This window comes from Myotis nattereri (genome assembly GCF_964212035.1).
Source record: "Myotis nattereri genome assembly, chromosome: 1".
In the NCBI taxonomy this organism is placed as follows: domain Eukaryota; kingdom Metazoa; phylum Chordata; class Mammalia; order Chiroptera; family Vespertilionidae; genus Myotis; species Myotis nattereri.
The window spans coordinates 193,606,601-193,621,653 of NC_138075.1; positions in this window are offsets into that span (position 1 = coordinate 193,606,601).

Sequence of the window (15,053 nt, forward strand, 5' to 3'; positions counted from 1 at the left end):
TGCGGATATTGTACCATCCTTGCATCCCTGGGATAAATCCTACTTGGTCATGGTGTATGATCTTTCTGATGTACTGCTGAATCCGATTTGCTAAGATTTTGTTGAGGATTTTGGCATCTATGTTCATGAGGGATATTGGCCTGTAATTCTCTTTCATTGTGTTGTCTTTACCTGGTTTTGGTATTAGGGTGATGCTGGCTTCATAGAATGAGCTTGGAAGTGTTCCTTCCTCTTGAATTTTTTGTAGTAGTCTGAGGAGGATAGGTTTTAGTTCTTCCTTGAATGTTTGGTAAAACTCCCCTGTGAAGCCGTCTGGTCCTGGGCTTTTGTTTGCTGGAAGCTTTTTGATGACTGCTTCAATTTCTTCCATAGTTATTGGCCTGTTGAGGTTTTTAGATTCTTCCTGATTGAGTTTTGGAATATTGTATTTTTCTAGGAATTTGTCCATTTCCTCCAGGTTGTCTAGTTTGCTGGAGTAGAGTTGTCCATAGTATTTTTTAACAATCATTTGTATTTCTGTGGGGTCTGTTGTTATTTCGCCTCTATCGTTTCTGATTTTGTTTATTTGGGTCCTCTCTCTTTGCTTCTTGGTGAGTCTGGCTAGAGGTTTGTCAATCTTGTTTATCCTTTCGAAGAACCAGCTCTTGGTTTCATTGATTTTCTGTATTATTTTTTTGGTCTCTATGTTATTTATTTCTGCTCTAATCTTTATTATCTCCTTCCTTCTGCTCACTCTGGGGTTTTCTTGTTGCTCTCTTTCTAATTCTTTGAGTTGTAAGGTTAGCTGATTTACTACCATTTTTTCTTGTTTTTTGAGATAGGCCTGTAGAGCTATAAACTTCCCTCTCAGGACTGCTTTCATTGTGTCCCATAGGTTTTGGATTGTTGTGTTTTCATTGTCATTAGTTTCCAGGATGTTTCGAATTTCTTCTTTGATTTCATTGGTAACCCAATCAATATTTAATAGCATGCTATTCAGCTTCCAGGCGTTTGAGTATTTTGGGTTGTTTTTATTGTAGTTTATTTCTAATATTATGCCATCGTGGTCTGCGAAGATGCTTTTTATGATTTCAATCTTCTTGAATTTGGGGATAATTTGCTTGTGACCCAATATATGGTCTATTTTTGAATATGTGTCATGAGCACTTGAGTAGAATGTATATTCCGTGGCACTGGGGTGAAGTGTTCTGAAGATGTCTATTAAGTCCATCTGATCTAGTGAGTCATTTAGTATTGCTGTATCTTTGCTGATTGTTTGTCTAGAGGACTTATCCAGTGATGACAGTGGTGTATTAAAGTCCCCTACTATGATTGTATTGTTGTCGATCTCTCCTTTGATATCTTCCAGAAGATTTTTTATGTATTTGGGTGCTCCTGCATTGGGTGCATATATGTTTATCAGGGTTATATCTTCTTGTTGTATGGATCCTTTTAGTATTATGAAGTGGCCTTCCGTATCTCTTGTTATGGCCTTCACTTTGAGGTCTATTTTGTCCGATATAAGTATTGCTACCCCAGCTTTCTTTTCTTTTCCATTAGCCTGAAAGATATTTTTCCATCCCTTCACTTTCAGTCTGTGTGAGTCCTTTCTAATGAGGTGGGCCTCTTGTAGACAGCAAATGTATGGGTCATGATTTTTTATCCATTCAGCCACTCGATATCTTTTGGTTGGAGCATTTAGTCCGTTTACATTTAAAGTTATTATTGAAAGGTACTTGTTTGTAGCCATTTCTTTTTTTGTGTGTGTGTGGCTGTTTTCTTTCTGGGATTTTTATTTCTTCTTTTTACACCAGTCCCTTTAGCATTTCTTGCATTGCTGGCTTGGTGGTGATAAACTCCCTTAGCCTTTTTTTGTCTGTGAAGCTTCTTATTTCCCCTTCAATTTTGAATGATAGCCTTGATGGATAGAGTATTCTTGGATTCAGTCCTTTGCTTTGCATCACTTTGTAAATTTCCGTCCATTCTTTTCTGGCCTGATGTGTTTCTGTTGAGAAATCATTTGATAATTTAATGGGAGATCCCTTGTATGTAACTTTCTGTCTCTCTCTTGCAGCCTGTAAGATTCTCTCTTTGTCCTGAACATTTGCCATGGTAATTATGATGTGTCTTGGTGTGGGTCTTTTCGGGTTCACCTTGCTAGGGACTCTCTGGGCTTGTGTGACTTTTTTCTTCCCCACCTCAGGGAAGTTTTCTGATATTATTTCTTCCAATAGGTTTTCTAATCCTTGTTCCTCTTTCTGTTGTTCTGGCACCCCTATTATTCGTATGTTGTTTCGTTTCAATTTGTCCCAAAGCTCCCTTAGGCTCTCCTCCTGTCTTTTAATTTTTTTCTCCAACTGAAGTACAGTTTGGGTGTGTTTTGCTTCCCTGTCTTCTAATTCACTAATTCGGTCTTCCGCTTCTCCTAGTCTACTATTGATACTTTCAATGGTGTTCTTTATTGCAGCTATATCGCACTTCATTTCTTCTTGGGTCTTACTTAAGTTGTCGATTTTTTCATCTGTTTCTTCTTGCTTCTTGGATAAGTTGTCGATTTTTTCCTCCATCCGGTGTATGCACTCTAGGACCCTTATTCTGAATTCTTCTTCTGTCATGTTGTATGCCTCTGTATCACTTAGCTGCTTTTCTGGTGAGTCCTCCTTTTCTTTCCTTTGGGGATTTCTTTTTCTACCCATCTTTGATCTCACTGACGTATATAGATATTGAGTCGTTCAGTGGCTGCTCCCTAGGTGGCAGTGGCTCCTCGGGCTGTGGTTGCTCCTTGGGCGGTTGTGGTAGCAGCTGCTCCTCTGTCGTTAGCGGGTCTTCTGATGGGTGCTGTTCACAGCTGTTGTGGCTCTTCTGGCTGGTGGAGGGAGGCTTCACCCACAGCAGCTGTTCCTCAGACAGAGCGTGTGGAGATCAGGAGGCCGCTGTTGCTTGGATCTGCTTTCTGTGGGGAGAAGCAGAGTTCCTCTGAGTTCATGTAGTCGCGCTGCTTGAGAGCAGTTGTTGCCGGGTTAGTAGCTGGTCTCTGGATGCCGGTGACAGTCACCCAAGATGGCACGGTCTCCGCGGCTGTGCCGGCGCACCTGGAGAGGTTTCAGCCTCAGCCTCTAACCGTTCCCTTCATCTAGGATTTCTCTGTCTTTCCTGGCTGCAGACTGTCTCAGCTGAATCTCCTCTGCTTATTCGGGCTGTATGCTACCCGTTTCAGCTGCCCGCCCTTATCTGCTCCGGGACAAGGCACCGACACGTCTGTCTAAACCTCCGCCATTTTCTTCCTCCCCCAGGATCACGCTTTTAATCAATCACCACACTCTAATGCCTCCCCAAAGAAAAATGGAAAACTAATTTTTGGATATGTTGAATTGGAGATGTCTGTGAGTCATTCAGCTGAGAATTTATAGATAGTTTAAATATAGCTATGTGTTTTGTGAAAGAGCCTCAAGCATATCTGTGGTAGTTGAATATGCAAAAGTAGATGAGATTTCACAGTGATAAAATTTATAGTGAAGAAGGAAGAGTGATTGAGGATGGTACATTAGTGAATACAAATATTTATGAACATGGCAAGGAAAAGAAAGCAGTTTAAGTGATAAGTATGTGCATACTAGGAATTAAGTAATTAAAAAAAAAGATCAGAAAGGGCAGAATTTGGTGTCATGGACAACTAAGAAAGGAGAGTTCCTAGAGGAATGTAGCAGAGACTTCATGTTATGTGAGAGTGGAAAGAAATCAGTGGTGACCTTTGCCAGATTAACTTCTACAATAATAAATGTGTAATATGCTAATTAGACCAGATGTCCTCTGGATGTCCTTCCGGACAAAGTCACAGTGGGCAGGGACCGAGGCAGAGGCAGCTGCTGCCGTGGTGGGGGCGAGCCCCTGGCAAGAATATTGTGCATCGGGCCTCTAGTTATTATATAAGCATTTAAATGGAAAGAGTTTAAAATTCTTTTGGGGAGAGGTGAGAAAATGGAGGCAATTAAAATCTTCCAAGACTTTTGAGGAGATGGAGGTTTGCAGGGAATTAATTCTCATGATGAATACTCAATCTCCCAATGCCCCAAATATCTCCAGAATTTTAACTCCAGACTATAGCATTAATTGCTTATAAAATATATTTATCATGTAACTTTTATTAATACTTCTCCCTGTTATTTTACATAAGTTTCTCCCTCCACAGTTTTACTTATATTTTTTTATGTTACATGAGAGAACAACTAGCTGTTGTCCCTAATCATTTACCTTGTCTGGGAGCACTGCTGATTTCTACCAATTTACATCAACTTCCAGAGCTAATAAAATGCTAACTGGAAAGAGTTTAAACCTAGTGGTCCATTATAGAGTTTTAATTTAAAAACAGACACTAAGGGATTAAAACAACTTGGAACAATGGAAAACCAGGTAAATAGAAATTTAGGCTTAATAGATTAAAACAAATTTCTAAAAGAAAAGAGGTTTATTCCTTTGTATAAAGTGTCTCTGAAATACTTAGTACACTGGCAACTAAGCTAATAAAGACTTCACTCCCTAACACTGTTAAATTTTACCTCTCTGGTTTAATATGTAATTAGACTAGACAAGTACAATTATATGAACAAGAAAATTCTAGGAGTTTTGTACAAAGGAAAATCTATGTAAAAGATGTCCTTGGAAGTTGACCTTCGCTTTTGGTTTATATTTTGGTGTGTGAGAGTAATTAAGACAAAAAATGGTACCCATGAAATTGGAAATTTTCTTCATTGTCAATTTATTATTTTATATAGTTATTGATAATAATCAATTAGACCACATAAATAAAATTGGAAAGTCTCTTTGCCTTTAAGAAAATCATACAGTAATGATAAAGACAAACAGGTTGTGGGATTTTTTTTTTTTATAAAAGGATTTAACATACTCTATGACACATGCTATAATGTAAGAAAGGTTGGTGAAAAACTAGTCCTGAAATAAAAAGGTCAGCTCCCAGTATATTCTCTTATATCCTCAAAGGAAAAATTGAAAAGTAACATAATAACTTCCATAGTTTAGTTATATTAGAATCTAAAAGAACGTGGAGGGATGTTTAGGGGTGACATTGAGACAGACACACAAGAAGGATGCCAACAAATTTTATTTTCAAGCAAGACGGTCTAGGGGCCATTAGTATGACATCTTTGTGCTTCCACTAGCTCTTAAGCTATCTGAACATCTTAACCTCCAGGAACAATAAGGAGAAAATAAATAGCAATTCCTGGGAAATGAGGAAACAATTAAGAGACCTTGGCAAGAATTTAGGTGAGACATAATGGAAGCCGAGCTAGTGGCAAAAGTTTAGGTGAAGAAAAGGAAGACTAGAAAAAGAAAACCGATATATATATATATCTCAATAGCAGTAGGTTATAGATAAAATTAACTTGTTTAGGAAAAGGGAGAGATCAAGAAACTCCCAAATTGCTGTCTGGGGTAATAAGATTGCATGCAAAGGGAGACATGAGTATGGAGGCGATACATTGAGTAGGAGGTACCTGAAGTAAACCTGAATGCTGACTGTCTTTGTTTGTTTGGGCTGCTATAACAAAAATACCATGGAGTGGGTAGCTTAAACAGTAATTTATTGTATTCATTCAGGTATGTGTGATAATGCTGCTGCTAAGTTTAATATTAATAAATAAAAATATATATTAAATAAGATGTCTTTAAACTGAAAGACAAATAAAACAAGTTTATGTATTGATTAATAACAATGTGATCCACCATTCTGCAAGCTGGGAAGTCCAAAACCCAGGCACTGGCAGAATCAATGCCTGTTAGGAGCTCACTTCCAAGTTCATAGACAGCTGTCTTCTGGCTGTAACCTCACATGATGAAAGAGTAGAGGTTTTAAAAAGAGACGTAGTCAGTCCTCATTTGTGAATTCTGTATTTGTAGATTTTCCTAGTGACTAAAATGTATTTGTTACCCTGAAGTTAATACTCATGGTTCTTTCAAGGTCATTCAGGGATATGCACATGTGCTCATCAACAACAAAAATTGAGCTGCCCAATGGTAATATTACCAACTGAGGTCAAACAAGGCAATACTGCCTTTTTGTTTCAGTTCTCATAATGTAAAAAGCTGTTCTTTACATGGTCTTTGAGTGCCATGTTTTGCATATTTTTGTGCCTTTTTTGTGTGATTTCATTGTTTGAAATAATTCCTAGGTGTAGTGTTGACATGCTGCCTATAATTTCTAAGTGGAAGAAGGCTATTGCATGTCTTAAGAGAAAATATATGTGTTGGCTATGTATTCATTCAGGTATGTGTGATAATGCTGATGCTAAGTTTAATATTAATAAATAAAAATATGTATTAAATAAGGTGTCTTTAAACTGAAAGACAAATAAAACAAGTTTATGTATTGATTAATAACAATGTGATCTGAGGCTCACAGGAACCTAACTCTGAATTTTTCTTAGAGGTAAATGATTCAGTATTCATGGTTTCTGTTTTTCCTGCAACTTTGTAAAACAAAAATAATGCAAATAACAAGAATTGTTTGTATTTGAGTACATAAAGGATTATGCATTTCTGAAATGATGTCCAGAGAGTGAAACAATGCTGATGAGTCTTCCAAACAATGTTAGACAAAAGAAGTCAGGCACAAACGAATGTACTAGTATACAGTATGAATCAATTTACATAATGTTCAAAACCTAAAGCTATACTGTAGTGGTAGAAGTTAAGATAGTGGTTGCCATTGTAGGGGACATGTGACCAGAGAGGGAATAAGAAGAGCTTCTTGAATGTGGTAATGTTCTGATATGATAATGTTTGTTCCATAAATATGTTCTGTTTCTGAATATTCATTGGGATGGATGTATGGCTAAGTTTGATTCCAGCAATCTGACTCAAGAGGTCATCCTCATAGCAACAACACAGCATTTTGGAGTGGCATAACGTAGAAAAAAATGTTTTAGCATGTCCTTTGCTCTTGTAGGTGTAAAAATTGTTGTTATCATTATCACTACTCTACTTGCTTTATAAATATGTAAGCTTGACCCAGCATTAACCTCTTCTACATGTATAAGTTTATTTTTACAGTTTATATTTAAAACCAGAATAATTTTGATAGTGAAAGTGTTTAACTACATGAGAACAACAGGAGTAAACTAACACAGTCTTGGTCAAACTAGGACAGATGGTTGTCATACATAAAATATTGTGTGTTTGCCATTGGTGGCCTGAGGTAATCTTTTAGTGGATATAGTAGAAATACTACTGCTTAATGAATTTCTTAAGCTGAAAGGAAATTGAAAGGCCATCAATTTCAATTCATTGTTTTATAAGTAATTTCTTTTTAAGTCTCAGAGACATGAAGTTACTTGCTCAAGGAAAGAACTGGTTAGTATCTGTGCTAGACTAGACACTCAGTCTTTTTTTTTTTTTTTTTTTTTAGTATTCAAAGCTGATTTAAGGCAAATGTGTATTTCTTTATCTAGATGAAATGGGTATAACCACACTTACCCCGTCACATACTGGCAAGGTTTATTTTTTCTTTTCTTTTCTTTTTTAAACGGGTGATCTATGGTATCAGAACTGACCCTGACTCACAGACGATCCATGGGCAGTTTTATGGGCTGTGGAATCAGCATATTTTAGATATAGATTGTTAGCTTTGACCTGGTCATTAATATAATGATCTTTGGTCAGTCATTTACTTTTTATTGATCAAGTAATCTGAATTTTATTTATTTATTTATTTTCCTTTTTTTAAATTTCTTTATTGATTAAGGTATTACATATGTGTCCTTATCCCCCCCATTGCCCCCCATTCCCCTTACTCATGCCCTCACCCCCCTGTTGTCTGTGTCCATTGGTTAGGCTTATATGCATGCATACAAGTCCTTTGGTTGATCTCTCCCCCTTATCCCCACCCTCCCCTACCTTCCCTTTGAGGTTTGACGATCTGATCAATGCTTCTCTGTCTTTGGACCTGTTTTTGTTCATCAGTCATTTACTCTTTATAACCTGTGATTTCCTCACATTGAGAGAGAGAATGTGAAAAAAAACAAAAAACGAAACACAACAAATCTAAAGTCACTTTTTGGTTTAAATTTAATGAGAACACAGTCTGAGTTTGGAAAGGATAGTTCGTAAACAGAGAAGATACCAGAGACTGATTTCAATTTACCAAAGGCTAGGCCTGAGTCTGTTGCATGTAAATCACATAGTTCTTGAACTGGATTAGTGAGTAGGTAGATAGAGATATTGATTAGGACACTAGTGATTTTCCAGTAAATTATGCATGACCAAATTTAAGTAGACCAACAGAATACTTTTGGACTGTTTCCCACAAGACAAACTAACATTGACAGCTAATTTTCTGAAATCATGTGGGACTACTTAGGGCATTACAAATGGGCATAATGGAGATTTTAAACTTTAGTTCCTAAAATTAAGGGCAGCTAGGAGACTAGAAAATGAGTTCTAATATTATGAAAATTTTTTAAAGTTATTAAGGTCCTGAGACATCCATTTACCTCTCTATATTATACACAGGGGTGGGAGAAAGTATCTTTACAGTTGTTCATATGGAAATATATAAGAATAAACTTGTGTACTCACAACTGTAAACATACTTTTTCCAACCCTGTATAATATGAAAGTAGTTGCTAAATGTTTCTGCTGTTTAATATTTGGCAATAATAGTAAAAGAAATACAGGTGAGTTTTGGGATACTAAGTTTTATAGTCAACTAGATAAGTTTAAATAGTTGATTACCTGATGTAGATGCTTATGGTGAGAATATAGCGAGAAGATGTGTTTAGAGAGCACACTCACTCAGGCAGGGGTGGGCAAACTTTTTGACTCGAGGGCCACAGTGGGTTCTTAAACTGGACCGGAGGGCCGGAACAAAAGCATGGATGGAGTGTTTGTGTGAACTAATATAAATTCAAAGTAAACATCATTACATAAAAGGGTACGGTCTTTTTTTTTTTTTTTTTAGTTTTATTCATTTCAAACGGGCCGGATCTGGCCTGCGGGCCGTAGTTTGCCCACGGCTGCTAGTGTGTCAGCTGCATTGGCTTTCTTTCCATTCTTTGATTGCATTACACTCTCTTCAGTCACAGAGATTCTGGAAAGTATTGTAGATTATTTCATTCAACCCCACTCATCTTTATGGTAGCATAGACCTTCCTTTAGATCAGAGGCTAAAGACTGCATTTCTTAGATTTCAGTGCATCAGGATTCCAATGAGACATTTTCCAATAAATAGACACACATAAATAAGAGTAGGAGGGCAAAAAATCAACACTGGGAACAAAGACTAGTTCTCTCCTTTCATGAACATAGTCTGTGAGGTTTATTCCTACAATATCTGATATATGAACGTATGAATCTTTGCTTTTCATAATTGTCAAACAGCAGTGATGTTTCTGGTGGTAGAATTGGGAATATATTATGGTTGGGTCATTTTGGTTGTTGAGCATCAAGTTTAGTTCCCTGGACTTAAATTACTAAAAACCTTTAAAGCAACTAGAGTGGACTCTGTTATCTATAACTAGGAATCCTGAGGTAATATAGCAATTGTAAACATTGAAAGAAAGGAGCCTCATTATAGTTTCTTAATATAAGATCTTTATTTATATATATCCATTCAAAATAATCATTGAACATAAGACATTGGGTTAGATGCTGCACATAAACTAGTGTATCAAAACAGACTTCAACCCTAGATATGGAAGCTAAAATATATTGGAGGAGATATAATTAACAAGTTAGTAAACAAATAAATAGTTGTTCAAATAATTAGCTATGAGTAAATTCAGTGATATGAAATGACAATAAAATAAGTCTATTTAGATTAGAAACAGTTCTCTGAAGGATAAAAAGAAGCTAGCTAGTAAGAGTATGGGAAGTTTCTGTAGGTCTGAAGGTGAAAAATGTGTTTGGTGCACTAAGAAATTCTGGTGAATTTTATAATCACATGTAAAATAACAGATATTTAAATAAAAGTGGTTAAGTAAGTAAAACTTATACTTTGGCAGAAATTCATGGCTATTCAGTCAATAAAATGTAATTCTGATGACATAGCAAAACCAACAATAATGACTTATTTCTGATAACTGGCTATCCATGTAATTATTCTATCCAAATATAAAGAATATCATTTTTTTAAAGAAAGAGAGATAGGTTATCTCTTAGACTAGAGTCTCCAATAAAACATTACTCAAGTGAAGGTTATATTTTCATTAGAATTTATATGACATCTCTATAGTGTGGAATTCCTATGTTCTCATATGATAGGAAAACAGGGTGAAGAACTAATATGATTATACAGAGCAATATGAACAAGCTGAAGAATCCAGAATGGCCAAGTGTTTGAACACTATCATTTAGCTACTGCCAAAATGACTGTAAGACAGGAGAGGACGGGTGGGTGGAAAGTGATCAACCAAAGAATTTGTATGCATGTATGCATAACCCATGGATATGGACAGTAGAATGGTGAAGGCCTGGGGTGGGGGGACAATGGGGCAAAAGGGGACATATGTAATAAGTTTAACAATAAAGATTTAATTTAAAAAAGACTATAATTACTGAGTTTTCTGGTTTTCTTCTTTGGCACTACTACTACTAGTTTACAGGTTAACTTTTCTTTTATTATGAAAAATTTCCTTTTATAAGGACTTGCTGCTCTTAAAAGTCTAAAGTGATGTGCTGAAGAGTCATCAGTTCATTCCTGCAGTTTTAATGAAAGACTTATGATTAACACATTGGGGAACAAACTGGTTCTTTAAGCCTTTTGATAGCTATTGTTTGTACCGATTAAATGGTGTGAAATGTTTTCAGTGTTCACAGTTTAGATGTGGTGTCTTCAAGAATCAGGCACGTTTTCTTATCTTAGTATGTCCATTTGCATTTTAACAAACTTTCTTTCTAACCTTTCTATGTACCTTCGTCCAGCTACGTCTTGTGAATGGGCACACTGCCATCATGACAGATGGACCTGGGCAAGCAAGATCAAGAGCCAGAATGTATGTCGTGTTTGACTAAGAAGGGCACATTGATATCAGTGTGTGGAAATAACATTTGTTGTACAATCTTGCTCCCTATGGCTGAGGGGATATGACCTACCATTCTACCTGAGCAATGAATTAGCTTTATACATATAAAACATTTAAGTCTAATCACTAAAGAGTTGTTTTACCAGAAAATTAAGGCTAGAATTCAGGGCTTGTTGGAGGAAAGGAAAATGTAAATTTTTATTCCCAGGATCTTTTTAGAAGAAAATATTGGATATAGATATTTCTTCCAAATAATATTAGTATCAACTACAAATATCATATAGATCATTTACTCTGTTCATGCTACTTGTCAGGTAGTACATCATATAAACTATCTTTCAGTGAAAGGATTTATGGTTTTCCTCTTCACACAGGCACAAGTACATTATCTGAGCAATTTTATATTTTATATCTCTTTCATCTTTATATAACCTATTAATGTATCCCGAGCTCTTCTCTTCCATTTCTTCAATTTTGCCTTTTCTCTCCAACTGCTGTAATGTAATTTACACTTCACTTCACCAGAAATGAATGTTTTGAGAAACATCTTTTAAATCATTGTCCACCTCACCTCCATCATCTTAATCCTTATTCTCTTGTAATATCTGCCAATGATATTATAATTACTCTGGTTAAAAACAAGGTCATCTTTGACATTAATGTATCTTATTCCCATATCTAATTATTCTTCAAAATTTGCCAGTGATAGCACAACTTTACCATTTTAATCAATTCTCTACTTTCCATACAGATATCTGTTACTTTATTCCTTAAGCTCATCATATCTCACCATTCCAAAAAATCACTGTCAAGTATTTAGCAAAGGGGCTTCAAAGTCAGTCCCATCAGGTCATAAATCCTGGCACAGCCATGTAACGCCTGTTGGATCCTGAAGAATTTACTAAATAATACTTATCTCTAAGGAATGTGAGAAGAAATAAAATGGCATTGCATATATGAATATAAATATATACTTATTACCTCACTGAATTATTTCTATAAAGGACAGCATCATTATCACCATTATGGATATATCTTCTCACTGCCTACCACATTATTCAGATGCCACAGCTAGCCACTTAATGACCAAACACTATTCTCACCCCACTTCTAATTAATCGAAGATATTCTCCTATTTTTACAAAATAAAACCTAAGTATCTTAGCATATACTATAAGAAATAGTGGATTTTTTGATGTCTAAAAAAAATTAAATCTAAGTATGGCCACATAGTCAACAAATATTTATTGGTGACCTATTGCAGACCTGGCACTTAAGGATGAGGATAGAATAATAATAATAATTAAAAAATAGATACTCTCTATTATGGCTATTTAATCTTGATTTTCTTAATCTAGTTTCTTCACTTAAAATATAGGGATGAAAATACCTAGATTTTGAGTTTGTTTGAAAGGTTTAGTGTGAAAGCTGATGTGATTATTATTATTTAGTGATAAGGAAGAGTGACAGAATAAAGTCAGGAATAAAAGTTAAGGTTCATAATGTTAAAGTATATTCCAAATGGAAGGAAGCTGTAAAAGTGGTCTTAATCTTTAAATTTCCCATACTACTATCAGTTCATGTTCATTGGTTTATTTGTTGTTTATTTTTTAAAGAAATCATCCCTGATATATATGTATTTATTTTCCACTTATATAATGTAGAGTTTTTATTCAATATTTTACATATTGTTTTTATATATTTTTATAAAAATAAAAATATATACTATTATAAGGTTTAAAAAAAAGTAGGTCATTGAATCATTCTTTCCCAACTTTTTGGGAAGACAATAGTCTAGAACAGTGATGGTGAACCTTTTGAGCTCGGCGTGTCAGCATTTTGAAAAACCCTAACTTAACTCTGGTGCCGTGTCACATATAGAAATTTTTTGATATTTGAAACCATAGTAAAACAAAGATTTATATTTTTGATATTTATTTTATATATTTAAATGCCATTTAACAAAGAAAAATCAACCAAAATAATGAGTTTGTATGTCACCTCTGACACACGTGTCATAGGTTCGCCATCACTGGTCTAGAACATACTGACCTTTTGAAACAGGAAGGGATTGCTTCCAAGAGATATCTGTATTATGAGGATAAAGAAGGAGGGAATTAAATGGGGAAAGGTGGTCATCAGGAAAGAGACAGTAGAAGGAAAGAGAAGTTTGTGTCACAAATATGGCATGGTATGAAAATAGCCATTAATTTAGATTTTCTTCTAAATTTCTACATATAATTTCATTATTTTATTTCACATTCTCTCACTATGAAAATATTATCCTGAAATTTCTAGAAAGATATGGGAATAAAAAAAGGTTAATTAATTCTTTAGAAGTTGAGGGGTCAATTAATTAGAAGACCTAGAGTAGAGCTTTATATCTCTACAACTCTGAGCTACTCTACAAGTGGTGGTAATCACCAGAGAAGATGGGTTGTTTATGAAGTTTTAACATAGCTGCAATGTACATGTATTCATGTGATTTGTTCATTAACATGTTTCCCTTACCAGATTGTCAATAGATAAAGGACTGATACATTTTGATCACTATCATATTTCTTTCTTCTACCACAGCTCCTGAAACTAAGTAGTAAATTCATAGAATTAAAATCCAAATTCCTTATAATGGCCTAACAGGCTAATATGATCTCACCTAGCAAAAATTTTGACATGTCTCCTACTATTTCCTTCTCTCTTTGAAACTGTAATCATACTTTTCTTCTTTCTATTCCTATAAAATACCAAGCACACACCTGCCTCATTGTTTCTGCATTTCTGTTCTCTCTCCTTGGAACTCTCAACCAATAGATACCTGAATGGCTTAACCCATTACTTGATTCCAGTCTGAGCATATGCTACCTATTTAGAGAGGCCTTCTCTGACCATCCTATCACTACCTGTCACTCTATCAGTTTAGCTGATGTGTATTTCTTCATAGAATATAGAATTACTTTATTCAGGATATTTTTATTGGACACCTCTGTATCAGATAATTATCTGGACATGGGGGTATAGCATGTAGAAACACAAGGAAATCCCTGTCCGTGTGGAGCTGAAATTCCATCACAGAAATAGACAATACAAAGATTTAAAATAAAGTATATACTATTTTTGTTAGTGGCAAATTTCATGTGGAATAAAAATAAAAAGGGGGGTAGGAAATGTTGGGTGGCCAGGGAAGCCCTCTTTTCAAAACCAATATTTGAGTTAAGACTTAAGGATGTGATGGAAGAAGCCATTCAGCGATCTGACGGAGGAGTTTTTGTGGAGGAGGTAATAGCAAATGAAAAGGTCCTCAGCTGGGAGTCTAACAAGCTGGACCCAGGATCATAGAGCACGCTACTATAGCTAGAGCAGTGACTGAGAGAAGGGTATTAAGAGGCCAACTAGGAAGAGAAAACTGGGTTTTGGTTATGTAGGGCTTTGGAGATTATTGTAAGCCTGAATTATATTACCCAGAGATGGTAGAGTTTAAAATGGAGAGTTAATATGATTGACTTTATTAGGCTTTAATAGGTTTTAACTGTATTTCTCAAGTGACTTTGTTAAGAACAGAATGAAGTGGGGCATGGCAGCAGTATAACCATCAGTTAGGAAGCTCTTGCACTAATCCAGCTGGAGGTGATGGTGGTGGCAGTGGAAATAGTAAGAAGTAGTAATATCCTGAGCGTATTTTGACGATAGAACCGATAGGTTTGATGTTGGATAGGAAGTGGAGTTTGAGGAAATGTGAGAAGGATAACTCTAATCAATCAAAAGAAAGAAATTGCCACTTACTGAGGTGAGTTGGACTGTGATAAGAATAAATTGTAGAGGGTGGGGTGGATGCAAATAAGTGCTCCGAGTGATGGTGACATAAGGACAAATGAAAACAAAAGAAGTATCCAACATCATTCAATTGATGATCTACCAAGGAAAATGGATAACAAATAAAAATGGGTAGTTTATTAAATGGAGATCAGGGGCTTTCTATTGTACATAGGATGATATATCATTTGTAGTACACAATAGCTCTTGTAGCGGATAAACATTGAA